Source organism: Ictidomys tridecemlineatus, chromosome 2 (assembly GCF_052094955.1).
Source record: "Ictidomys tridecemlineatus isolate mIctTri1 chromosome 2, mIctTri1.hap1, whole genome shotgun sequence".
NCBI lineage: Eukaryota > Metazoa > Chordata > Mammalia > Rodentia > Sciuridae > Ictidomys > Ictidomys tridecemlineatus.
Genome location: NC_135478.1, coordinates 84,930,110 through 84,957,403, shown reverse-complemented (window position 1 = coordinate 84,957,403; position 27,294 = coordinate 84,930,110).

Here is a 27,294-nt window from a genome sequence, read left to right as displayed (position 1 = left end):
AGAAATTTACATCTTAATCCTGCAATTCCCATTTCCCAACATAGAATCCAGTATTCCTGATCCAGTATTCCTGATTCAAACAAATATTGAAATTCTCATTCTCTCTCTCTCTCATAAAAAAAAAAATTACAAGTGCAATGTAATGTAGCAGAGTTTTAGTTTGTCAGCTAATGATTAAGGAACGATAACCTAGATCTCTTCATACCAAGGAGAGCCTATGAAAACCCAGAGCTGTATAGGTGGCTGAGGGGCTAGGGGCCATGTTCTTGGAGTGGCTCAGTGCCCTCTGGTGTCCAGTGATTGCACAGGCAAGAAAGGAAAGACCAATGTGTGTCCCCAGCCACAGGGGTGCCAGCCCCCTGGGTACCCCCTCACAGTGGGGCATTGGAGGCAGGATGAGGTTTTCTTTCAGGACTGTGGTGCACACTGCAGGTCATGGCTTGCCCTGGCCCTTGCCCCGTCAGGATGCCAAAACCTGAGACCCTCCCCATCCCCCAGCTGCCCCTAGGAGACAGGCAGCTTCCCATGGAACCACATAGTCTGAAGACTACGACCACGTCTTAGAATAGACACCTGGAGGGAGGTTCTGAGGACTGGGTTTTTTGACCCAGATATTAAGATTTGATCTTTGGCCAATCCCCCATACACAGGGCTTCCAGTTGCTCAGTTTACTAAGATAAGGATTTTCCTCTTAAATATAGACTGTCTCTTGTTTACCACCCTTTGTTGTTCTTGTATATTTACAAAAAATTAAACTGTTTTACGTTTTTTTTTAAAAGAAAAGTAGAGGAGGAGTCGTCTCTGGTCAGCCACTGTCAGTTGGATTCCGTGGCCTTCTCTGAGCACAGGCCTTCCGCCATGCCTGCGGCTCCCCATGGGTCTTAAGGACTGGCCATCTGTGCCGCATGAGGTGACCACCCCTCGCGGCTGGCTGCTGCCTGAGTTTGTTCCTAATAGAGGGTCCACTGCACAGCAGCATCTGCCTTGCTGACCACGGCACCCTGTGGAGTTTCAGGCCCTGGGAGTGACAGAAGGCAGAGTGCCACCTGCTCCCTGCCTGCTGGCCTACCCTCCACATCCTTCCACTCAGGAGCCACTGCTAGGGAACTGGCCGCCATGCTGGTGATGTGGGCAGTGCTGTCCTTGGCCCCCACTCTGGGACTGGGCCGGCTGCCTCCTCTCAGGCTGTTTCTGACCCTGACAGAGAGAGTGGTGCCCACGCACCCTCCTGAGGATGCGGGAGATGCAGCCTGCTGGCCACCGACAGCCCCACGTAGTGGGAACACCTGTCTAACTGGTGGCTGCTGCCCATGGTGATCAAGACAGGCGTGGCACGACTGTCCCCAGCATCTCTTGGCTGGTCACAGGTGGTGTCAGGTGGGCCCTGGGGTCATACGGGCTCTAGAGCATGAACAATGGCTTCTTGGCACCTGTGTCCAGACCCTGTCTGAATGCTCCTCTGTCCCCGGTCCCCCGGTTGGTTTTGAGGCCCTGTCCCCTGTCCTCAGGTCGGTGTTGAGTGTCCTGACAGTGTCCAGCCATTGGAGGGGCTGGCTTCTGCTCACTGGCTGACAGAGGAGGCCTCAGCCTGGATCTGCTCCAGGACGTGGTGCGATGTCCACCCGCTGGGCTCACGTCACCTCCTGGGTCAGCACCCTGAGCCTGTCTTTTTCTTCTGACCATGTTGCCTACACAACCCCCTGTCCTGGTCCCCTGAGCTGTGCCTTCTCCCCTTCAGCTCCCTGCTCTCTGCCCCTTCTTCCAGATGTCATCTTCCCCAGGATGACAGGAGGGGGACACCGCCATCTCTTGGGCTAGGCGGGGCAGGAGGGAAGCTCTAGCAGCTCTGCTCCACTCTCTGTTCTGGTCTCCAGGGGGGCATCCGTGTTATCTCCCCACCACCAAGACCTGCACCTCCAGATAAAGGGCTCCGGGTGGGGGGAGGCCGGAGGGGGCAGCACGCACATTCCGCGCCTGATTGTCATGAAGCCTGAGCCCTGGATCTGCCTGTGTGCCGCAGTCCACCTCTCAGCCACGGACATCCACGCCTGGCTTGGCCTCTAGAGGTGCAGCTAGCAGTGTCTCAGGCAGGTGGCCTTGAGTCTCTCGGGTTAGCTGTGGTCCTTGTGGTGTCATGTCTCTCCTGGCGTGGTGTGGGTCATCAGGGATCAGCGTTTCCCAGAGGTGCGCAAACAGCAGCTCAAGAGCATCCTCAGTATTAATGGCCATGGAGCTGAAGGTCCAGCCAGGATCATCTAGTTCAGATTGGGGACTCAGCTTCAGAGATGCTGCTTCACTGTCCTGAGGTCACACAGCTCATTAGAAGCACCTGAGTGTAGAGCCATGATTGGGGTCAGTCCTTCAGGCCTGGATTCTGGCCTCTCTCCTGCCAGTGGGTGTGTCCTATAGCCTGTCTGTGCTTAGTTCATGAGGCAAGAGTAGAAGCTTCTCGTTGGGTGGTTTGAAGGTCTGACTGGGACAGTGAGACCCTGCAGTACAGGGCCCCATGCTTGACGCTCCTGCCTGCTGCGAGTGTGTGCCTTGGGGTCCCCACTCCTCCTTCTCCCTGTCATTGGCCTGGTTGACGGTACTGAATGCCGCAGTCTGGCTGGGCACAAATCATGAGCCACTGAAGCAGGAACAAACTTTATTTCTGAACTCCACCAGCACACTCCACACACACTCCCCGGCAACTATCCCGAACGCCATGCGGCTCCTCCCGGAACCACACTCCAATCGGAAAACCCTCCTCCGGCACTTCCTCAACCAATGGGAACTCTCCGGGAATCCCCACGAGAACTCCAAAGTAGTGAGAACTCCAAAGCAGCAGGCTGAGGCAGACAGCAGGGGTCTAACATACACAGCTCAACATAACCATCATCATCCCAATGGTTTGCTGGCGTCACCTCTCAACCACTCCATACTGGCAAAAATGCCATGCATCATTTGGACTCGGCTATGGCTCTCAGCATCTTGCCCCTTCTGTTTAATTAAACAACAAGCAATATGGCTTAGGGACCTTGCCTGTTAGGCTGTCCAATACTTCATATGGCCCTTACCCATCATCAGATGACCTGACCTTAAGGCATCAGCCTCTTGTATTAGGTTGGTACCATTGCAACTGGATCATACCCGTCACTGACTACCGGTCCAGCATACAGCCATACTGTGGATAGGCCTTTGCACCAGTGGGGGGATGAGTTTCTTTGCCTCACCTCTGTTGGCCTCCAAATTTGGTCTTGGTGTCAGTGGGAGGGTGAGGTTCTTTGCCTCACCTCTGTTGGCCTCCAAATTTTAGACTATCACTAGCAGAAGGGAGGAGGATACAGAAATGCCAAGACATCAAGCCATTGCAATGTTTAAAAACTCCACAGTCAAAAAATAAAACTGGTCAGAAAAACATTAACCTAGGTCTGTATGAGCTCAAAAAATAAAATAGAACTTCATGATGTGGGAAAAGTCAATAATAAAATAGATATTGAAAAAAGCATCCTGGTTACCACTTGGGATTGACTCTTATTTATATATCCCATCCTTTTTCCTGTAACTTGCATATGGGTCTGAAGGTATTCCCACAAGCAAGCCTCAAGGTTTTTTACATTTGAAATAGGCTTTAATGATGTTCACTATTCATTAGCCTTCATGTGTGGGAGAATCATGTCGTAGATGTAAGAATAGCCAAGCTGGAGCTCTGGATATCAGCTGTTATGGATTTGAGTCAAATCATCTTCTTTTTGGTCTGTAGAAATCACTTTGGTTAGTCTCTCTGGAGTCCAAATCGGCTGTTGTTCTCCCTGTGGAAATACACAAACAGAACCCTGACTCCAGACAATCACTGGGTCAGGACCTTTCCATTGTTCTGTTAGAATATCCTTCCAAAGTACCTTAGGCTTATGTACATTTTTTGGACACATATGCCTTTCTGTAGCACTAAGCTCTGATGAATCCAAATTTAAAAAGCTTAGAGTAAAAAGGTTTATTTTAAGTTTATCTTTGGGGAATATATACCCCTTTCCAATTCCCTCTTTTTGCTTTAATAAGTACATTTTAGTGTTTGATGAGCTCTTTCAACTATGCCTTGTCCCTGTGGATTGTATGGAATTCCTGTTATATGAGTAATGCCAAATGATGAGCAAAATTGTTCAAAAGAGGTAGAAGTATAACCAGAACCATAACCTGTTTTTAACTGTTTTGGAATGCCCACAGTGGCAAAATTTTGTAAGCAATGAGCTATAATATCTTTAGTTTTTTCCCCTGCATGAAGGGAGCCCATCAAAAATCCAGAAAAAGTAACAAATGTAACATGCAAATATTTTAATTTTCCAAATTGTGGCAAGTGTGTGATGTTCATCTGCCAAATATGGTTAGGTATCAGTCCTCTAGGATTGACTCCAAAATTAACTTGTGGTAAAAAGGTCACACAATTTTGACATTGTTTTATTATTTGTCTGGCTTGTTCCTTAGTTATTTTAAAATGCTTTTGTAAAGTATTAGATTGACATGGAACCTTTTATGAAAATTTGTAGCTTCTTCTAATGTAGAGAAAATATGTATATCATGTGTAGTTTTATCTGGTAAATCATTGCCCAAATAAGGGCTCCAGGCAGTCCTGTATGTGCCCTGATATGTCCTATAAAGAATGGATCTTTTCTGTCCCAGAGTAGACTTTGTATTCTGGAAAACAAAGAGAAAACAGTAGAGAAAGGAGAAATCCTACCAGCATCTTCAAGGGATACTATAGTGTTAGTATGTACTGACTATCAGAAAATAAATTAAATACAGAATCATTAAACATCACAAAAGCTTGTAAAACTGCATTAACCTCTACCTTTTGAGCTGATTGTTTGGGTACTAAAAATGTAAAAATTTTATCAGGGGTAACTACTGCTGCTGTACCATTATTTGACCCATCAGTGAATATATTTGGAACATTCATGATAGGTATTTTTCTTGTCATTTTTGGAAAAACTACAGGTTGCGAAGACCAAAAAGACAATAAAGGATTAGATGGTAAGTGATTATCAAATGAAACATTAGATTTACACATGATTATTGCCCAAGTATTTAACTCATTAGCTAACTCATCAATTTGATCCATAGTATATGGAGTAATAATTTTATTGGGAGAAATTCCCAACACTCCTTTGCTGCTTTTATTCCTTTGAGTATTAATTATTCTACAGCCTCAGGATACCTAGTAAAAATAGTGTTAGGAGAATAAGATAAATGTATCCATAATAATGGACCTTCTTGCCAAAATACTCCTGTGGGAATATTTTTTGTTGGTATTACGATAAATAATAAAGGCAAATTTATATCAATTCTATCCAAATGCATATTTTCCATATGTTTCAATAATTTTTAATGCCATTCTTGCTTCAGGTGTTAACATGCGGGGTGAATTTGGATCTGTTGGACCTTTTAGGATATCAAATAAAGGTCCCAACTCTCCTGTTGGTATGCCTAGATAAGGCCTTATCCAATTTATGTCTCTTAATAACTTTTGAAAGTCGTTAAGTGATTTGAGTTGATCGACACATATTTGAATTTTTGGTGGATGGACCATGGTTGAGGATAATAGAATTCCTAAATAATTAATTGAAAAATTTAATTGTACTTTATCTGTTGCTCTCTCTAGATTATATATTTTTAATAAATTTGTAAGTGTGGCATAACATTCTAGCAATGTGTTTTTATCTTTATGTGCTAATAATACATCATCCATATAGTGAAATATTTGTAGTTCAGAATTTTGATTTCTAAGTGGCTGGATTACTTTGTTAACATAAATTTGACACATAGTTGGGCTGTTAGCCATCCCTTGATGGAGTACTTTCCATTCATATCTCGGATTGGGACATTCATGATTTAGTGCAGGGATAGTAAATGCAAAACGTGGACTATCTTCAGGATGAATTGGAATTGAAAAAAAACAATCTTTAATATCTATAACTAAAACATACCAGGTTTTTGGCAAAGCAGACAATTGAGGAATTCTTGATTGAGCAGGTCCCATAATAACCATCTCATTATCAATGGGTCTTAAATCTTGCAATAATCTCCATTTACCATATTTCTTTTTAATGACAAAAATGGGAGTATTATGGGGAGATACAGAAGGTTGTATATGTCCTTCAGGTAATTGTTGTTTGACCAAGTCATGGGCTGCTTGTATTTTTTCTTTAGTCAGTGGCCACTGAGGAACCCATACTGGTCTTTCTGACTTCCAAGTAATTTTTATTGTCTCAGTGACCCCTTCTGAAAACCCAGTCCATGTCTATGTATTACTTGATCTATTTGAATTGGTGCTCCTATACCTTGTTCTTGTTCTCCTTATCTTTTTTCTTTCCTAAAACTTTGTCTAGTCCTAATAGTGGGAGCATTTGGATTGATGTTATTTGTTAATGTCAAACCTAATTGATCTAGGACATCGCATCCCCATAAATTTATAGGAAGATGATCCAAAACATATGGCTGTATAGTTACTTCATATCCTTCAGGATCCTTCCAATCTAATACCATTGCACTTCTATGGGAATTAGTTGGCACTCCTAGGCCTTGAAGCGTTTGAGTGGCCTGTTGTAATGGCCAATGTTTCAGCCATTCTTGACGAGATATGATGTTAAGTTCTGCACCTGTAACTAGTAGCCCATTAAATTCATGTCTTTGAATATTTAGTTTTAGCATAGGGCGAGAATCTAAATTTAAAGAAAGCATAGCCCGATCACTTGTGGAGCCTAATCCCCTGGAACCTCTTTCTACAGTACAACTGGAAAATTTATCATGCAGGCTGGGTATTATTAATAATTGTGCTATTCTATCTCCTGGTGAAATTACTGATATACCCTTTGGAGAACTAGCTTTAATTTTTATTTCACCTTCATAATTGGGATCAATTACCCCAGGACTTATGATAAGTCCTTTTAGAGTAGAAGAACTGTGTCCTAACAAGAAGCCTACTGTTCCTTGGGGAAGAGGTCCTTTTACTCCTGTGGGAATGATTTGAACTCCCATCTCTGGAGTTAGTACTGCTCTGGCAGAGGTGCAGATGTGCAATCCTGGTTCGTCTGATGAAAGATCTGATGGATAATGTGTCCTGGGCACTACCCTGATGGTGTTGCTGGATTCCTCCTTGATGTTTCTGGGTTCCTCCAGTGCCCTGTATATTTGTGGTCATGGGCCCCAGAGCATTGGGCCCCCCTGTCCATTTTTTTTAGAAATGGAGCCTGATGCCTTTCTCCACTTTACCGTGGATAGACACCTGGTCCTTGTTCGTTTTTTGATAATGGAGTACCCTGTATGGTGGTTTGAGCACAGCATTCATTAGCCCAATGTCTCCCTCTATGGAATCATGGGAAAATACCCAGTATTCTACTCCTTTGATACCTAGCTTTTTTAAACCCTCCTCCTAAGGGGGAATTCCTTTAAAAATGTCCTGTTTATTTACAATTATAGCATGTTTTTGGCCTGGCATCTAAAGCCTGTTGTACTGCAGCTGCCAAGACTTGCCCTTGTTCACTAATGTCTCTACATAATTTAATATATGTGTTTAAATCTCCATGTATCCATGTTCTAATGACCTCTCTGCACCAATGATTTGCTTGCTCATAAGACAGTTGTATTATTAATGGCATTCTTATTCTGTCCCCCAAAACTCTGGTAGCTGTTTGAAAATGCCTATCTACAAATTCAGCATAAGGTTCATTAGCTCCCTGTATTACTTTAGATAATTGACCTTGTAAATCTCTATGTCCCTGTAAAGTCTTCCATGCCCTAACTCTGTCTGCAGCAATTTGCATATATACCAGGATCATATTCAATTTGTTGCTGTTAACCCTCATAAGGTTCTTTTCTTAACAACATATCTAGATTTCTTTGAGGGTAACTGGCTGCTGCATTTCGTCTAGCTGTCTCTGTGCACAATTCCTCATTGGCAACCTTCCATAACAAACATTGTCCTCCATTTAGCACAGATTTACACGTTAGCCCAGTCTGCTGGCGTCATGTCCAAGTTGATAATGGATTTGACCATTCTTACAGTGAAGGGTACTTGGGGACCACAGGTTGTTACAGCCTCCTTTAACTGCTTCACTGTTTTGAAATCTAAAGCACGGTGAATTTGTTGCCCTCCTGCCTGCTCAAGAACAGGGCATGCTAATCTTTGAGGTCCTGTCTCAGGATCCCATCTATCAACTACGGGGGATGAGGGCCACTCAGCTGTCTCCATAGGTGGAGCTGTTGGTTGAATTACACCCTCTGGTGATAGAACAGAGTTAGTAGCAGCCTCCTGTTGTAGCTTCCCCCCCACCCACCCCCCGATATCTGTTTCTCTTCTAAGCTTTCTTCCTTTAAATTTTCTTCCTCTGACTAGCTCAAAAGACCTTCTCTTTTACTTGATCTAAAATGTCTTTCTCCATGGTCTGAACCTCTAACAATTTACTTAACACTCTTTCTGTTTGTTTTTTACTAATTTCTAATCTACTATAAAGATAATGCAACCCAACAAGATAACATACACACACACACACACACACAATGAAACAGAATGAAACAAAAATGGAACAAAAAATTGTTATATCAATTTTCCTATTTTCTTGACATGTGCATTTGTGGTCTATTTCTATCTCTTCCTCAGAGGTGAATAACTTCAAAGCTTGAGCCAACCATTTTTTCCAGTTTGCCTGAGAAAGTTCTAGGAATAGGCAGCTTGAAACAAAAGCAAAACAAATCAAAACAAGAACACATTGTTTTTTGAAATGGTCACCCATTCTCTTGCCTTCCCTCAGGGGTGAGCAATTTACCTTATCAATTACCCTCAGGCTGTCCCCACATGGGCCACCAATTGCCACAGTCTGGCTGGGCACAAATCATGAGCCACTGAAGCAGGAACAAACATTATTTCTGAACTCTACCAGCACACTCCACACATGCTCCCCGGGAACTATTCCGAATGCCACGCGGCTCCTCACGGAACCACACTCTCACCGGAAATCCCTTCTCTGGCACTTCTCCAACCAATGGGAACTCTCTGGGAATCCCTGGGAGAACTCCAAAGTAGGGAGAACTGGAAAGCAGCAGGCCAAGGCAGATAGCAGGGCTCTAATATACACAGCTCTACATAACCATCATCATCCCAACGGCCTGCTGGCGTCACCTCTCAACCACTCTGAACTGACAAAATTGCCATGCATCACTTAGACTAGCCTATGGCTCTCAGCAACGGAATGCCTGCCTGTCTTTGATCCTCAAGATGCAGACATAGCCACGTGAAGCTGTCCCTAACCGGGCCCCAGGCAGACAGAAGGGAAAGGGAAATACAGGGTGGGATGTGACTTAGAGGGTTTTTGTTGTTGTTGTTGTTGTTTGTTTGTTGTTGTTGTTTAAAATTATTTTGGCTTTAAGCACAGGGGGCAGTGAGATCAGGCCTGGGGTCACTAGGCTACATGTGTCCAAACTGACATGCGGCTTCTGCAGTGAACCCCTCAACTGCTTCTGCCCCAGTTCTTCCTTCTATAAGTGGAGCAAGAACCAGCCTAGCTGCTGCCTCGTGAGGCCTGGGGGACTGGCCATCACTCACCCCCTCAGAGCAACCCAGGTCTCCACAAGGCAAACTTGGCAGGACAGTGTTGGGAAGGGCTGAGTGGTGGCTCAGAGCCTGGCTGGCATCCGAGGTGCCAGGCCCTCAGCCACCCATCTGAATGTGCCTTCGGGGTCACTGGATGGGTGCGTGAGCTGGGGGCCTGGCACAGACCAGCACACCGGGAGCAGCACCTGATGGCAGTCTGCATGCCCCCTGCTCCCCATTACTGCGGTTCCTGTGCAGCCCATAAGGAGCTGCACCTGAGCAGGTGGCAGGAGGGCCTGGAAGTGCAGGGGCTGCATGTTACTCTTTCCAGGTGTTCTTCAAAGTGGGGGTTGCTGCATCTCCAGGAAGAAGAACAAAGCAGGTACCCTGTTCTCATGGAAGTACAGGGTTCTGGGAGACCACACCTGGGGGGGGACAGGCTTGTGCAGAACAGCCCCTCCTCTCCTGGAGATCCCTGCCGTGCTGTTGGAGAGGTCCCTGGCCTGGGCTCTGAGTCAAAGTCTTCATAGGCCTTCAGGTGGTCCTGAGCTGTGTGCATGGTGGGCAGCAGCAGCACTCATCAGCACCCATCAGCACCCAAGTCCTCCCTTGTTCCCACGCCTTGGCACCCAGGAAATCCTCAGGCATAGCAAAAAGGATGAATTGTAGGCTTTCCCCTCAGTTCCAAGGGAAATGACCCTGATATGGAACTTCTAGAACATTCCACCACATCAGTAATCCTGCACCTCCTTGGCCAGTAGGTAGTGGGCAGGCAGAGGCCGCCTGGCCCCTCCGTCCGCCCTGGACATTGTTCTGACGCAGTTGTCCGCTGCCCACGTGCTGTCGAGCCCTGAGGCCTTAGAGCATGAGCAGGGACAGTTCTTTGTCCTTTTCACAGCCATGCAGTCCCGTCCAGCAGCACTTGGCCTTGCAGAATTGGTGGGTGCAGAATTGGTGGGGTGCAGTGTGAGTCAGCCCGATACCGTCCTGGGTGCCTGTGCATGTGGCCACAGTGACTGCTGCTTCTTCATTTCCCATAGGCCCTGGGCCACCAGGTAGTGGGCACCCAGGACAGTAGACCAGAGGAGATGAGGTCCCTGTCCCCAGGCACCCGCAGAAGCCGGGGGACATATGAGCTGGTGGCTTCAGCACAGGAGGCTGAACCAGGAGGGCCATGGTAGGACTGTGGTCTCCAAGTCAGACTGGGGCCTAGAGGAAGGAGGCCAAGCAGCCTGGTGGCAGAGGCTGAGGCGGGAGGTGCCCTGGAAAGGGAGGCAGACTCCCCTTGAGAAGTGGCTTCTGTGCCCTGCAGAGGTTTGGACTATGACCTGGTGGGCAGCCACCGAGAGTTTTAGCAGACACTTCTGTGGCATAGAAGTTAGAGTCCCTTGCCTCCATCTGCTCAGGCTGCTGGAGCAGAGGGCCACGCCTGGGGCCTTCATCAGCAAAGACGGCCTGCCTTAGGGCTCTGGAGGCCAGAAGCCCAAGGCCAGGGGTTGGCAGCAGTGGCTCCTTCTGAGGGCTGGGCAGAAAGGGGTGGCCTGTTCAGCCCTCCCTGGCTGTGATGGCGAACCTGTGCCCACATAGGGCTTTTCTGTGTAGGCCTGTCCTGGGTTTCATCCCCACACACCTTTTAAAGGGCACAGGTCGCTCTGGCTTAGGGCCCACCCCAGTGACCTCGATTGACTTGATTATTGATGCAAAGAGCTGGTCTCAAATGAGATTCTGACACCTGGGGTCAGGCCTCCAATGCAAGACCCAGGGGCCTACAGCTCCACCCCTCTCATCCCTGTTCTTGAGCACTTCAGACCAGTTTGGGACAGGAGGAAGGGCAGCTAAGTGCCACATTAGTGGTAGGAGGGTGTCTCAGCCCTTCCATGTCCCATGTCCCTTCCTCCTGCCTGCCCTGCTCTCTAGGACTCTTCCTGATTGGGGTTGGCAGTTGTAGCCACATCTGCTCCCTGCTGAGCTAGGACAATGCTGGTGACTTGGGGGATTCTTTTTTTTAAAATTTTTTAAATTTCTGTTGTTGGTTTTTCAAAACATTAGATAGTTCTTGATATATCATATTTCACACTTTGATTCAAGTGGGTTATGAACTCCCATTTTTACCCCGTATACAGATTGCAGAATCACATCAGTTACACTTCCAAAGATTTACATATTGCCATACTAGTGTCTTGTATTCTGCTGCCTTTCCTATCCTCTACTATCCCCCCTCCCCTCCCCTCCCCTCCCCTTTTCTCTCTCTATCCCCTCTACTGTAATTCATTTCTCCCCCTTGTATTATTTTTCCCTTTCCCCTCACTTCCTCTTGTATGTAATTTTGTATAACCCTGAGGGTCTCCTTCCATTTCCATGCAATTTCCCTTCTCTCTCCCTTTCCCTCCCACCTCTCATCCCTGTTTAATGTTAATCTTCTTCTTATGCTCTTTGTCCCTACTCTGTTCTTAGTTACTCTCCTTATATCAAAGAAGACATTTGGCATTTGTTTTTTAGGGATTGGCTAGCTTCACTTAGCATAATCTGCTCTAATGCCATCCATTTCCCTCTAAATTCTATGATTTTGTCATTTTTTAATGCAGAGTAATACTCCATTGTGTATAAAAGCCACATTTTTTTTTTATCCATTCGTCTATTGAAGGGCATCTAGGTTGGTTCCACAGTCTTGCTATTGTGAATTGTGCTGCTATGAACATCGATGTAGCAGTGTCCCTGTAGCATGCTCTTTTTAAGTCTTTAGGGAATAGACCGAGAAGGGGAATAGCTGGGTCAAATGGTGGTTCCATTCCCAGCTTTCCAAGAAATCTCCATACTGTTTTCCAAATTGGCTGCACCAATGTGCAGTCCCACCAACAATGAACAAGTGTACCCTTTTCCCCACATCCTTGCCAGCACTTACTGTTGTTTGACTTCATAATGGCTGCCAATCTTACTGGAGTGAGATGGTATCTTAGGGTGGTTTTGATTTGCATTTCTCTGACTGGTAGCGATGGTGAGCATTTTTTCATATACTTGTTGATTGATTGTATGTCCTCCTCTGAGAAGTGTCTGTTCAGGTCCTTGGCCCATTTGTTGATTGGGTTATTTGTTATCTTATTGTCTAATTTTTTGAGTTCTTTGTATACTCTGGATATTAGGGCTCTATCTGAAGTGTGAGGAGTAAAGATTTGTTCCCAGGATGTAGGCTCCCTATTTACCTCTCTTATTGTTTCTCTTGCTGAGAAAAAACTTTTTAGTTTGAGTAAGTCCCATTTGTTGATTCTAGTTATTAACTCTTGTGCTATGGGTGTACTATTGAGGAATTTGGAGCCCGACCCCACAGTATGTAGATCGTAGCCGACTTTTTCTTCTATCAGACACCATGTCTCTGATTTGATATAAGCCTCAGGCTAGCATCATTCTGAATGGAGAAAAATTGAAGGCATTCCCTCTGAAATCTGGAAAAAGACAGGGATGCCCTCTCTCACCACTTCTGTTCAACATAGTTCTCGAAACACTGGCCAGAGCAATTAGATAGACGAAAGAAATTAAAGGCATAAAAATAGGAAAAGAACAACTTAAATTATCACTATTTGCAGATGACATGATTCTATACCTAGCAGACCCAAAAGGGTCTACAAAGAAACTATTAGAGCTAATAAATGAATTCAGCAAAGTGGCAGGATATAAAATCAACACGCATAAATCAAAGGCATTCCTGTATATCAGCGACAAATCCTCTGAAATGGAAACGAGGACAACCACTCCATTCACAATATCCTCAAAAAAAAATAAATAAATAAATAAAATACTTGGGAATCAACCTAACAAAAGAGGTGAAAGACTTATACAATGAAAACTACAGATCCCTAAAGAGAGAAATAGAAGAAGATCTTAAAAGATGGAAAAATATACCCTGTTCATGGATAGGCAGAACTAACATCATCAAAATGGCAATATTACCAAAAGTTATCTATAGGTTTAATGCAATGCCAATCAAAATCCCAATGGCATTTCTTGTAGAAATAGAGAAAGCAATCATGAAATTCATATGGAAAAATAAAAGACCCAGAATAGCAAAAACAATGCTAAGCAGGAAGTGTGAACCAGGTGGTATAGCAATACCAGACTTCAAACTATACTACAGAGCAATAGTAACAAAAACAGCATGGTACTGGTACCAAAACAGGCGGGTAGACCAATGGTACAGAATAGAGGACACAGAAACCAATCCACAAAACTACAGCTATCTTATATTTGATAAAGGGGCTAAAAGCATGCAATGGAGGAAGGATAGCATCTTCAACAAATGGTGCTGGGAAAACTGGAAATCCATATGCAACAAAATGAAACTGAATCCCATTCTCTCACCATGCACAAAAGTTAACTCAAATTGGGGGATGTTTCATGCACCTTCTTTGAACCCCAGGGATTACATGCTGCTGGAGGTTGGCCAAACCTCTCTGGAGGCCGTTGCCCTTGCCCTTCTGTGCTCTGGAACAGCCTTCCTCGGGCTGAACAGCGGTGCCAGAGAGGCCTCAGTGGTTCAGCAGGTGGCAGGTGGAGACAGATGGGTTGGCCCAGTGACCCAGGTGTCCGGAGGGCGAGGTCTGCTCCTGGGCATCCTGGGCACACGTCCCAGTGAGCCAGTGTGCTCTGTGGCTCCTGACGGAGGTGACACATGTCATATGCCTCTTTGAGCCATTATCATCAGTGTCATCCACCTGTCTCCAGTGTAAAACCTACTGCCGCCAGCAGTCTGGAGCTGGGGGAAGGCATTTATTTGGTGATTTCCAGCAAGTTGGTCCTTTATTGTGGACGCCTGTGCTGGGCCTCCTTAGCCAGAGGAGGGTTGGGTTGGGCCCAGGAGGCTCACAGGGTTCCTGAGGGGAATGTGGGAGCCCAGACCTGGAGCCCAGAGCCCAGAGGTTCTTATCCAGGGACCCGCTACATGGGAAGGGGCCTTGGCCTGTAGAGTACAATGTGACACCTGGGGGTGGAGCCTCCAGCAAGCGCCTTGCTCACAGCTCAGTGGCCTTCTCTTCCCAGTGCCTTGTCCCCTCCCAGTGCCTTGTCCCCAGGGCCAGCCAGAGGCAGCCTCGCCAGCTGCTGTGGCCTGGCCGATGTTCAGTCATTTTTATTCTAAGCTGTGTTGAGCCCTGTTCCCCAGACACTGTCAGCCCTGAGTGGTGTTTGCTTGTGGGATTTGCATCCTGGGGATGCTGCTGCTAGGACCTCCTGCAGTGGGGGTGCCCCGATTCCTGTGTCTGGCCTGGAGTCGTTTGCCACACGTGTTGGATGGCGAAATGCACTGGTCATTCTTTGCTGCATGACGGACACCCTGGGACCTGTAGCTTCTGCAGTAGCAGGTTCTGTGGTTGGGGCTTGGCAGCCCAGCTGGGTTCTGGCTCAGGTCTCTGCTGGGGCTGCATTAGATGGCATCTGGGTCACAGCCCCTGGAAGGCCCACCATCACTCAGGACTCGGCCTCTGATGTGGTGCACACAAGACCATGGACGGGGCCCAGGCCCTCACCTGGGGCTTCTGCCCTGGACGACTTGAGTGTCCTTCCAACATGGTGGCCGACATCCCCAGGGCGAGGCCCAGGAGAAAGCTGGAGGGTTGGCCAAGGTGACCTGTACCCTCCCCTCCTCTCTAGGCCAGCCCTGACCTCTGCCCAGAAGAAGCAGTTTCCCCGAAGCAGACCTCATCCAACATCCTGGTGCGGAACATCCCCTTCCAGGCTGACCGCAGGGAGATCCGCGAGCTCTTCAGGTGTGCTGCGCTGCAGGAGGTTCATGGCCAGCTAGGCAGGGCGCCTGTTGGCAGTGCTGTTCCCATGAGTCAGCACTGTGGGGTTCAGATTCATCTTCTGACTGCCTTGATTCATCTCATGTGACCTCGGAAAAGTCAAAACATCCTTCCTCAGGTGGGAGGGGGGCAAGCCAGTGTCCCCCTGGCTACCCAGCAGCTGCAGGAGGTGGGTCAACATCGCTGGAGACCCCAGGCAATTCTGCTGAGGCTCTGCTCGGAGCTGGGTCACCAACATCAGCCTCTTTATCCAAGCTCCAAGGGCATCATCTTGTCCAGGTGGTAGTGGACCCCTGGGCTCAGTGGCTCCTCACAGGATGCCCACCTGAAAGGCAGCAGACTACCTGCTTCCCACGCCGCCTACTAGCACAGCAGCCAGGTGGGGAGGGGACAGCGACCAGCGGATTGGGGGCTGTGGGGATGCTGCTGGCCCATAGTGATTCCACAGAGGAACCTGGATTTCAGACCAGGTCCTGTCATATTTTGAAAGAGGACCCGGCCATCCAGTCTTAAGGGATTCTAGCAGCTGGCTCCATGCTACACAGAGCAGAGCCATCTGCAAGGGTGGCTACTGTGTACCCTGTGTCCAGGCTTGGCTGGGGTCTATGAGCGCTTGGGGTCTGTCTGCACTATGAGGGTGACCATGGAGGGTGTCCTTCCCAGGCCTCGTCTTTCAGCCTCTGTTGGTCACATTCTGCATGAAGATAGGAGAGCAAAGTCCCTAGAATCACCAGTTAGCATCTGGCAAGGGAGACCACATGCAAGAGGAGACAAGGAGTGACCTGTGTGACTGTGCCCTGGGCGCCCCACTGTGGGTGGGGATCCACTTCTGATCCCGCCCACCTTCCTTCATCTCCAGGCTCCACTGGCTGGAGCTGGTCTGGGCAGCGGGTCTCCCTTGGTCCTGGTGCCCTGCCTGGCAGGATGGGGTCACGACTTGAGGGGTTATGTCCCTGCATGTGGAAGGAGCTTGAGGTCGTGGGTATGGTGAGGGCTGTGGTGCATGCATCTGTGTGTCTCCACCACTTCTGCTTCTTGAAGAGTCCAATTTAAGACCCGCTGGATCAGCACAGGCTGCTGAGAACAGCATGTGTTGATCAGAAAATAATGTCACTGGGAAACACAGTTCCTCTTGGCTCCATCATGCATCTAGTGCATCTAGGTGACACTTATCCAGGGTAACAAGGCAGGTGGCGAGGGCGGAAGGACTTCCTTTGATCTCAAGCTCCCTGCCTATTTCAGGACTTAGTGTTCCCTGAACTTAATTATAGGAGCATCCCCTCCCTGCATTGTCCTGGGGGAGTTTCCCAGACCTGGGAACCAGGCCCTTCCCTCTCCCTGCTCCCTCTCCTGGCCTTCTGGGTGGCACTGGCTGGTGGTTTGAGACAATTCTGAGTGGCAGACAGCAGGGGTCGCTGTGAGCCTGCTCAAGGACTGAGGCTCCTCCAGGGAAGCCCCAGATCTCAGACAAAGCCACCAGCCAGCAAAGGTCACCTGCCAGGGGAGGACCTCAGGGCTGGGGCACAGTCTGGTGCTCTGCGTCAGGCTGGTTCTGCAGGCTGCCCTCCCAGGTGTAGGAAGAACCACCAGCCCCCGTGGGGCACGCTCTCGGTATTGTGTCTGTGCCCAGCGCCATCTGTGCACCTGTCCCCCTGTGCCATACGCAGCCCTGTGAGGGAGGAGTGGCCACCGTCCCCTACACCTGCAGGGAGACTGGAGACGAGGAGGGCAGTCCTGCCTGGGACCCCACCACCATGACGGCTTAGGGTTTCAGCTGGTCTGACCAGAGCCAGGCTGGGAAGGCTCCTCTCTGCCACCCTTTGTCTTCCTCCCGGGTCTGGAAGGGCCTGTCGTCCCCTGGTAGGTTTGAGTGGGGACACTGTGCCTCCGCCAGCTTGTCGTTTTTACCAGGTGTCATGTGGGGACCACGTGCCACTGTTTCAGGCAGCCCCAGGCCCTCCACGGCCCAGAGCCTGTGGAGACTCGGGGGGAGCCCACACAGCAGGCTCCCTGGCCCCAAAGGCCTTGGCTGGGCCCCCCAGGGCTCTGCCCTCTGCACTTGACCACGCTGTGCTCCCACCCGTGAGTAGTCCAGCCGTGGTGATGCCCAGACGGGTGCCAGAGGCCCTGTGGACCCTCACTTCCTTGGGGTCATTGTGGGCGGCTCAGGGACTGCTGTGGGAAGCTCAGAGTCCACACACCATGGAGCAGGCTGGGCAGAGCGGCCCCACCCCCTGCCCGGCCACTGGCTTCCTGGGCCTCAGTTTCTCCTGGCTTCAGACCTTGCAGAGCTCATGACGCAGGCGCCGTGGTTCCCGATGGTGCAGGGGCGACCTGGTGGTCCTGCGTGCTGGGCCAGGCTAGGGGACTGGGCTGTTTCCGTCCTCGGGTCCCATGGTCATCAGAGCCTGCAGGTTGTCCTCAGCCCCATTTCCCAGTGGGGAAACCACCTCCTGAGCCCGAGCCCTGCCCCCTCAGGCCTTAGGCACCTCAGACTGTCACCCTGCTCCTCCCTCACTGTGTGGCTGCCCTCCTGGGAGCTGTTCAGAGGTTGAGATGAGATCAGGCACCTGGCAGGAGCAGCAGGCGGGAGGACCTGCCAACAGTGTCACCCAGGACAGAGCCCTCGGTGGCAGGACCGAGCCCTTCCATCTTGTCTTCCTCCCTAGTCACATCCTGCCCTTGTAGCCTCCCGAGCTGTCTTGGGTCAGGCTCTAGGGAACCTGTCCCAAGTTCTGCTGCCCCTGCCACCCACCCAAAGGGACTGTGGTCACAGCTGGGGGCCCCAGACTCTGCAGGGCCCCAACGCACAGTGGCTCGAGAAGACTCTACCCCACAGCCAGAGCAGGGCAGAAGGGGTTTCGGCCAGCCAGCAGGTGCCCAGAGACCTATGTTGCTTCAGATTCCTAAATAAGAAATGAGTTTTGGTCCAGACGTCCCTGTCTGGTCCACCATGTGCCCTTCCCTAGTCTCCACCTGAAAGTCCTCCGGGTGGAGAGGCTGTGGGCTGGGGCCATGCAGGGCAGGCTCTGGGGCCTCTGCCCTTGGGCACCAGCCCCTGTGCGCAGAGCTGAAGGACTCACTGGACAGGTCTCACTTCTGCCCATGTTTCACATGATGGCCTTCCATACCAGGGCACTTGTGGGGATGGTGCTGGGACAGAGGTGGCCAGGACTGAGGGCACTTGGGAGGCCTTGGGGCTGGGCTGGGCATGTCCCCATGCTCTCGTTCATTGTCCCTGCAGCCCAGTGTGCTAGGAGTGCTGTTGGATATGGTTCTGGCTGAGGCCCGTGTTCTTTCCCATCATTTTACAGATGTTGAGGCTGGGGCCTGGGGACTCTGGGCTCCCCGGTCACCAGCTGGTCACTGTAGGACCACAGCAGGAGCCCAGGTACCTGGGCTTTTTTGGACCCCTGTAGGCCCAGAACAATTCCCTTAGCCTCGATTTCTCCTGAACTGGCCCCTCTCTCTGCCCATCCTCCTGGGAGGAGCCACAGAACACAGGGCTCTTGGGTCATGCAGCACCCCACAGAGGCCGGGCATTGGGTCCCCAAGACCTGGGGTCCCTCTTGGGAAGCACTGTCCTGAGGCGGGCATGGCTGGGCCCTCCATATTGACACCTGATGCAGCTGCAGGGGGCGCAGGTGCGGGTGCCAGTCGGTGTGCGTTCTGCATGGGTATAGCCAGTGCCTGCCCCAACACTTGGGTATCCCAGGCGAGCATGGGCGGCAGCCACAGATTGTGTTGTCACCTACCATTTCCTAGTGCCCGTAACCTGCCCATGGATCCAATCTCAGAGGTCATTGTGCACCTTGGAGGATGGCGATCAGTGCGGTCCTGGCTTTGAGCAGCGGCAGGGAGGGGGAGGAGGCTGCCAGCACTGCATCCTGTCCCTCTCCTTGGCCAACAGTGATGATGCAGCCACCAGGCCCTCCTCTGCCTCCCGTGGGCAGCTCAGCATGTCCCCACCTGAGCCCACTCGCTCGCCCCAGGGAACTTGGGAGCCCACACAGTGCCAGATGCAGGCTGGGGACGCAGAGGTGCACAGGACAAAGGAGGCTGTTGTGTTGGTGGGTGGGCTGGGCAGGGTGGGCAGGGAGCTGGGCGAGGGCTTCAGGTGGGCACCTGCTGCAGCCTGGGCCAGCTCAGTCGATGCAGAGAGGACGTGGGGTCTCTTAGGTGACAGGTGCCTGGGGCACATGTTCAGAGGGGTCCCAAGAGGTTGGGGTTCCCAGAGAGAAGGTGACAGGGGCTTAAGGAGACCACAGCGTGGAGAGGACAGGAAAGGCCACCTCACCTTTAGTGACGGACAGTAAGACGGGGGGGGAGGTGGCTCAGTCAGTCCTCCTGGGCCCCTGGAAGGGCACCGAGACGTTCCACCCTGGGCCAAGCACTGTGACACCACCCTCAGGGAGCCCCCAGGCCAGTGTGGAAGGAGGCCAGGGCTCTGGGAGGATGAGGCACCTGCAGACTCCAGAGGAGGAGGAGGAGTGGGAGCACATGAGGTTCTTCAGGCTGCCTCTGTACAAAGAAAGCCTTAAATTGAGTGAGGCTGCCCCTAATGAGTGGTTAGATTAGCTGAAAGACTAACAGAGCAGGCACCCCAGAGACCAGCTTCCCTACCAGGTTTTATGGAGAGCCAGGGAACCAGCACCCCTGCTCCGGCTGCTGTGGTCTCCTGGCCCTTATCTGGCCAGCACCAGAGTCGTGAGAAGCAGAGAGGACGTGACTTACGTGTGACTCGAGGTCAGGTCTATGCTCTGCCACTTCCTAGCTGGACAGCCTTAGGCCTCCCATCTGGTTCATTCCACCCCTTGCACACCTACTGTGGGCCGATGAGAGGAGCAGGGCTGTGGCACACAGTAGGTGCTCTGTTAGGGGGAGCCTGCATCAAAGCCCAAGCCAGATGTCCCTGCTACTCCAAAGCCACCCCTGGGGTCCCTGGGTTCTGCAGCTGTGCACCCAGCGTTTATTGAGCTCCTACTGTGTGCCAGCCACTTCCTATGCCATGGGCGTCTGGCCTCCAGTCACAGGAGTGGCTTCTGCTTGTCTTCTCAGCCCTGGTGCATGCTTGGCTGGCCTGGGACCTGCGGGAGGGAAGGAGGCCGACAGGGGACCGCGAAGGTGGAGGCCGGAGAGGCTGGGGCCAGAGGCCACCTGCCCTTCCCTCTCCTCATGCCGCCTCCCCTTTCCCCTCCTTCCCTCCCCATGTCCCCTGCCCCACCTCCCCTGCTCCTTCCTGCTCATGTCTCCTCCTTTTCTGTCCTCCTGGACCTGCGTCTCCCGGCCCCACGTCCTCCTCTTGTGCCATCTGGGCTCCCACAGAGCCCCCGAAGAAGAAGCTGTCTGTGGTGTTGGACGGGATCCTGGAGCAGCTGGAGGACGGTGACCGTGACAGCGAGGAGCAGACACTTCAGCTGTGAGCTGGCACAGAGGTAGGTGGTCAGGGGCCAGGCTGGGACAGCTCCCCCACCCCTGTGCGCCCGACCTCACAGGCCCAGGGTGGAGGGGGACGAAGCCTCGGCCCAGGGCCTGATGCGCACACCTGGGCATCCTGGTGGCAGGTGCCTTGCGGGTGACACTTAGCCCACACCTGCACTGTGCCCCAGGAGCAGGGGCGGGAGCAGCCATGCGGGCAGGTGGCCCTGACCATCTGCCTGCTGAGAGGAAGGTCAGGGTGTCAGGGTGCAGAGGCCACAGGAGTCAAGCCACATGAAGCGAGGACTCTGCACTACAAGCGGGATGTCCCCACCCAGTTCCTTTGCCCCCCCTGACCTGGATGCCACTTTGCTCGCTGGTAGTGGCCCATGAAAGGGTAAGCCACGGGCTCAAAAGGTAGGAACCTCTGTCCTTCCTCCCGCCAGGGCTGCCATACAAGAAGTCCCACCTACGTCTGTCCAATGAGTGGTTGGACTAGCAGAAGGACTAACAGAGAAGGCAGCCCAGAGATGTCCACATCAGTGGGATCAGGAACCCCGGATTCCTCCAAGGACACCTCCGAGCAGCAACTGAGTCCTCGGGCTCCAAGCCGAACCTGTCACCAACGCCAGCAGCGTCCACTCCCAAGCAGGGCTATGGACACATCACAAACTTCACTCCTGGCCAGCAGTGACCCCAGGCTTTGCCCAGAACCAGGCACCTGCGTGTAGCGAGTCCGCTCCTGCTGCAGCCTGAGGGGAGCTCCACTGGCGGGGCCACACGAGCACCAGCCAACGGGTGAGACGCTGCCCAGCAGAGATGGTCAGGCCGCAGCCTACACCTGAGTTCCAGCAGCCACCCTGGCCCATCAACCACAGGCCCGAGCATCCTGGAGTCATGGTCATTGCTCTGTCATTGGGGGTGACCACGGTCAGCGAGCCGAGGAGTAAAGCTCAGGACGTTCCCGCGCTTCCGTCTGCTTCCTAATCGGGGCCGCTGGGCGGGGACCCGGGTGAGCCCTGGGCCTCTCGGGCTCTTGTCAGCTCGCTCTATACATTTGTGGGGACGAGGCTCCGGTCCTTGTCCAGTGTCCAAGGTGGCCTGGGTCTTGAGCAGGGCGCTCAGCTCGCTTCCAGGGCACGGGCTCCACTCAGCGGCCTGGCTCGACCCTAGGCGCAGCGGGGACACTGGACCCAGGGCGGCTCCTGCCCAGCGCCACCGCCCCCTTGTCCGCTCCTTGCTGCTGAAGCAGGAGGATGGGGACGGCAGCCCCGTCGTGGAGGCCAGAGAGTGCCGGGCGCCTGTCCGGGATCCCAGTGCGAGTGAGGGCTGCTGGCAGGATGCAGGCCAGGCCTGAGTGACCCCGAGACAGGAGCAGAGCAAGGAGAGCACGGCTCGGACCAGGCCTGCTCAGAGCCGCGGGGGCAGTGGGCATGCTGGACACTGTCCTTGGCCTGGCCCAGGCCTTGCCTCCCGGCCTCACTCTGCCAGTGGAGACAGACCCCTAGACAAACAGGAAGTCCCTCCCCACGGAGGCCCCAGGCTACCTGGTCCCCAGCCTCCGTCACCCACGCAGACCCCCCTCTGCAGGTGGCCAGCGTAACCTGCTGGCACCACACTCTGGACCAGGCCAACCCCATCTGACCCCCCTGGCCTCCCCGCATGAGTGAGGTCACTTCCTGCCTAGGCCCAGGCCCTGCCTGGGGTCCGCGTCCACCGTCGTCATTCCTGTTCCCCCTGAGCCCATCTAGATACCATCAGCATAGATAGCCCCTCCCGCCCAGCCTCAGCCCGGCCTCTGTCCCCGGGCCTGGTTCCTGAGCCACAGCTCTGGGTGCAGGGGACAGCCTGGAGTCTGAACAGAGGCCCGAGTGACCCTGGGCCTGGGCCCTGAAACACATGCTCTGGCAGTTAGAAAGCCCAGGACCGTTGTGGCTCTTGTCCCCATTGCTGGGGTCACTGGAATAGAGTCGTGGAGCCAATGTGAGGGGAAACTGGGCCGGGGTCCCCCTGCCCAGAGGAGCGGCTTCCTTGGCCTGGACGGGGCCTGCCTCCATCCAGTGGGTGCCGTTTGGTGGGGAGGCTCAGCCGTGTGGCAGGAGGGGTCAGTAATCCTGTCCCTGGGAGCAGGCCAGAGAGTCTCCGCTGGGACTGCTGCGCCCCAGCCCTGGGCTCTCACCAGCAGCAGATCTTCCTCCTCCTGTGCAGATTTTCAGGCAGCAGCTGCTCCTTCATCCTAGGAACTGTCGGGCCTCGGGGTCCCACGTGGCGCCCCATCCCCCTCCACACAAAGCAGCCTCATGGCAGTCCCTCCCTCCCTCAGTCCCTCCCTCGGTTAAGTCTTGGCAAGGTCATAAGAAGGGGCTGACTCTCCCCTTGCACAGGTGAGGAAACTGAGGCTCCCAGAAATGAACGGCCTCTGAGGCCATGGTCCCTGTGAAGTGGAGGCAGAAGGCGGGTCTCTGAGAACAGCCACTTGTTTGGAGCTGGGGACCCTGGGTGGTGGCCCCCAGGGAGATGGCACATAGGTCAGGGTGCACTCAGCTGCTGTGCAGACCCAGGGGGTGTGCTCAGGGTAGGGGGTTCTCCCCCAGGGGACACTCAGAAGGGGAGCGTGTGTGGTCTGATGGGGCTGTGTCACCGGACACAAAAGTTGATCTCCCTACAGGACTCAGAGGCTGCTGCCAGACAGCACCAGGGGGAGGCACATGAGCTGTACCTTTCGGAACATGGCAGGGACATCCTCACTGAGTGTTAGTGGGCCTTCCAGGGGCTGCCACCCAGGTGGCACCTACTGCAGCCCCAGCAGAGACCTGAGCCAGAACCCAGCAGGGCTGCCAAGCCCCAACCACAGAACCTGCTACTGCAGAAGCTGCAGGTCCCAGGGTGTCCATGATGCAGCAAGGGATGACCAGTGCACTTCGCCATCCGCCACGTGTGGCAAACGACTCCAGGCCAGACACAGGACTCGGGGCACCACCATTGCAGGAGGTCCTAGCAGCAGCATCTCCAGGATGCAAATCCCACAAGCAAACACCACCCAGGGCTGACAGTGTCTGGGGAACAGGGCTCAACACAGCTTAGAATAAAAATGACTGTGAACATCGGCCAGGCCGCAGCAGCTGGCGAGGCTGCCTCTGGCTGGCCCTGGGGACAAGGCACTGGGAAGAGAAGGCCACTGAGCTGTGAGCAAGGCGCTTGCTGGAGGCTCCACCCCCAGGTGTCACATTGTACTCTACAGGCCAAGGCCCCTTCCCATGTAGCGGGTCCCTGGATAAGAACCTCTGGGCTCTGGGCTCCAGATCTGGGCTCCCACATCCCCCTCGGGAACCCTGTGAGCCTCCTGGGCCCGACCCAACCCTCCTCTGGCTAAGGAGGCCCAGCACAGGCGTCCACAATAAAGGACCAACTTGCTGGAAATCACCAAATAAATGCCTTCCCCCAGCTCCAGACTGTTGGTGGCAGTAGGTTTTACACTGGAGACAGGTGGATGACACTGATGATAATGGTTCAAAGAGGCATATGACATGTGTCACCTCTGTCAGGAGCCACAGAGCACGCTGGCTCACTGGGACGTGTGCCCAGGACGCCCAGGAGCAGACCTCACACTCTGGACACCTGAGTCACTGGGAGCTCCTGGCCAGGCTCTGAGGAGGGCTGGCCCCGCTGATAGGCATCTTCTGAGCCCTTGGTGAATGGAGGGGGCCTGGCGTCACCACCAGGTAAAACCTCTTTCTCTTCTTACCCTAGCCGTGACTCCCGAGGGATTTTCACAAGTAAAAGCTTTCCTGCCCCCCACTCAGTGCACATTTAGTTTTCTGGGTTGTTCAGGCAGAAAGATGGCCCTGGAATCAGGCAAGCAGAAACCATTAGCTGGCAGGAAAGCAGGGTGCAGGCGAGTGCACAGGGGTTTCTTTGTGTAGAGGCCTGGGTGGGAGGCCCAGGTGGGAGAACCAGTCATGTCTCCATGGAGCCTCTGAGGCCTCTGGGAAGCTCTTTCCAGCCCCCCAGCCCTAGGCAGCCCACCCTGCACCTGATAGGCCCCCTCTTGGAAACAACAACATTAAGAAAGAAAGCAATAGAGTCAGGAGATCCAAGTTCCAGCCCCGACTCTGGCTGGTCCACCAACATGGCTCCCGAGTGCTCTGGGTAATAGGGACAGGAATGATCAGTGTGAGGTGGGTCTCTTACTTCGACAATGCCTAAGTGCTTCGAAATGTTACTTCATCTCGTCCTCATGGGACATCTGGGGGATGGGCAGGCCACTCTTAGCTTGGGTTTGTAAACTAGAGAAAAGTGTCAGAGGGTATGTTTGTGTGTGTGTGTGTATGTGTGTAGAGGGAGGGAGAGACACAGTGTTTGGAAGGAACCTGCTCCCCTCTGGCTGACTATGGGCTGAAGAGCTCCATCCATCCCTCTTTCTTGGGGGACGGCCGAGTCTGGCACACCAATGAGGAGGAGTATCAGGGGCCAGGTGTTCTCAGGGGACAGTGCTGCCGCAGTCTGGCTGGGCACAATTCAGGAGCCACTTGTCAAAAGAAACAAACTCTATTTTTAGAACACACACGCCAAACCACGCAGCTCTTCAGGAAAACCTTCAGAGCCCAACTGCCACCACCAGCTTCCCACAAGCCTCTCAACCTCCCCCACTCCTCCTGCACTTGAGGCCGATTGGCTAGGTCATGTGGGCGGAGCCAAAAAAGTCCCTCAATGAGCAGCTATGTGGTCTGAAACGGGGGGGGGACAACCCAATGAGCATCACCACAGAGGAACCAATCAGTTGGCAGCTAGAAGTTTGCTGGGGCTGCTGTGAGCCAATCATCAGCTGGCAGCTGGATGTTTGCTGGCAGCTGGAAGTTTGCTGGGGCCCCTTTGGCATGGCTCTCAACATCTCCCCCTCTCTCTTTAAACAACAAGCATGTGGCTTAGGGACCGTGCCTGCCTTAGGTTGTCCAATACTACATATGGTTCTTACCCATCATCGGATGAGCAGACCTCAGGGTGTTAGCCTCCTGTCTTAGGTTGGTACCATTGCAATTGGATCTTACCCATCATTGACTTCTGGATAAGCATACAGCCACACCTGTGGATAGGTATTTGTTCCAGCAGGGGGGGGGGCGTGAGGTTCTTTGCCTCACCTCTGTTGGCCCCCAAATTTTAGCTGAACGACCATCACAAGCAGAAGGGAGGAGGATACACCAAGGCAATTGATGGCTCCTTTTGGAAAAATTGTACCACCGATGAAACGATCAGCAAAAATACCCCGACACTACCACAAGTCACTGCACCAACAGATAGTTCACAATGCATACAAGTGAGTTCACAATGCATACAAGTGATACATAGTCCAGGCAAGTTCTGCAGGCAGTTCAGTGATGGCTATTGCAGAAGCTGTAAATTGGTTTTATCTTTGTCTTCACCAGCACTAGGATGAAGATAGGAATTCTGGCAATAATGGCTAAAAAAAATTATGTAACATTCCAGAAGGCACTAAAAGAAAACAATTTTCTTAATAATTTACATTATCTTGAACAGAATTATTAAATATAATGAAAAGGAAAGGTGAAAGTAAACAGATCTGTTAACCTCCTTTTTTGTTCACATATTAAAACAATCCTCAACAGCTGTTTACCCAATTTAAATTAAATCATTTAAATCACGTGAATAAAAAAATATTTGGATCCATTTTTTCATGAGCGCTCATCATATATGATATATGGACATATGTACATACAAACATACAACACAAAACACAAGTGTGCCCACATAATATAATACATACAACACATAATAGTAAAGACCTTATAACATTTTACAGGTGAAATCTCCATTGCAATGTTTAAAAACTCTATAGTCAAAAATAGAACTGATCAGCAAAACATTAACCTAGGTCTGTATGAGCTCAAAAAACAAAATAGAACTTCATGATGTGGGAAAGGGTAATAATAAAATAGATATTGAAAAAAGCATCCTGGTTCTGTAGCAGATGTAAGAATAGCCAAACTGGAGTTTTGGATATCAGCTGTTATGGATTTGAGCCAAATCATCTTCTTTTTGGTCTGTAGAAATCGCTTTAGTTAATTTTTCTGGAATCCAAATTGGCTGCTGTTCTCCCTGTGGAAACACATAAACAGACCCCCGACTCTAGACAAGAGGAAGGGGAAATCCTATCAGTATCTTCAAGGGATACTATAGCATTAACTATATACTGACTATCAGAAAATAAATTAAATACAGAATCTTTAAACATCACAAAAGCTTGTAATACTTCATTAAGCTCTACCTTTTAAGCTGATTGTTTGGGTACTAAACAATGCTGTACCATTATTTGACCCATCAGTGAATATATTTGGAGCATTCATGATAGGTGTTTTTCTCGTCATTTTTGGAAAAAAATATAGGATGCAATGACCAAAAAGACAATAAAGGATTAGATGGTAAGTGGTTATCAAATGAAACATTAGATTTGCACATGATTATTGCCCAAGTATTTAACTCATTAGCTAATTCATTAATTTG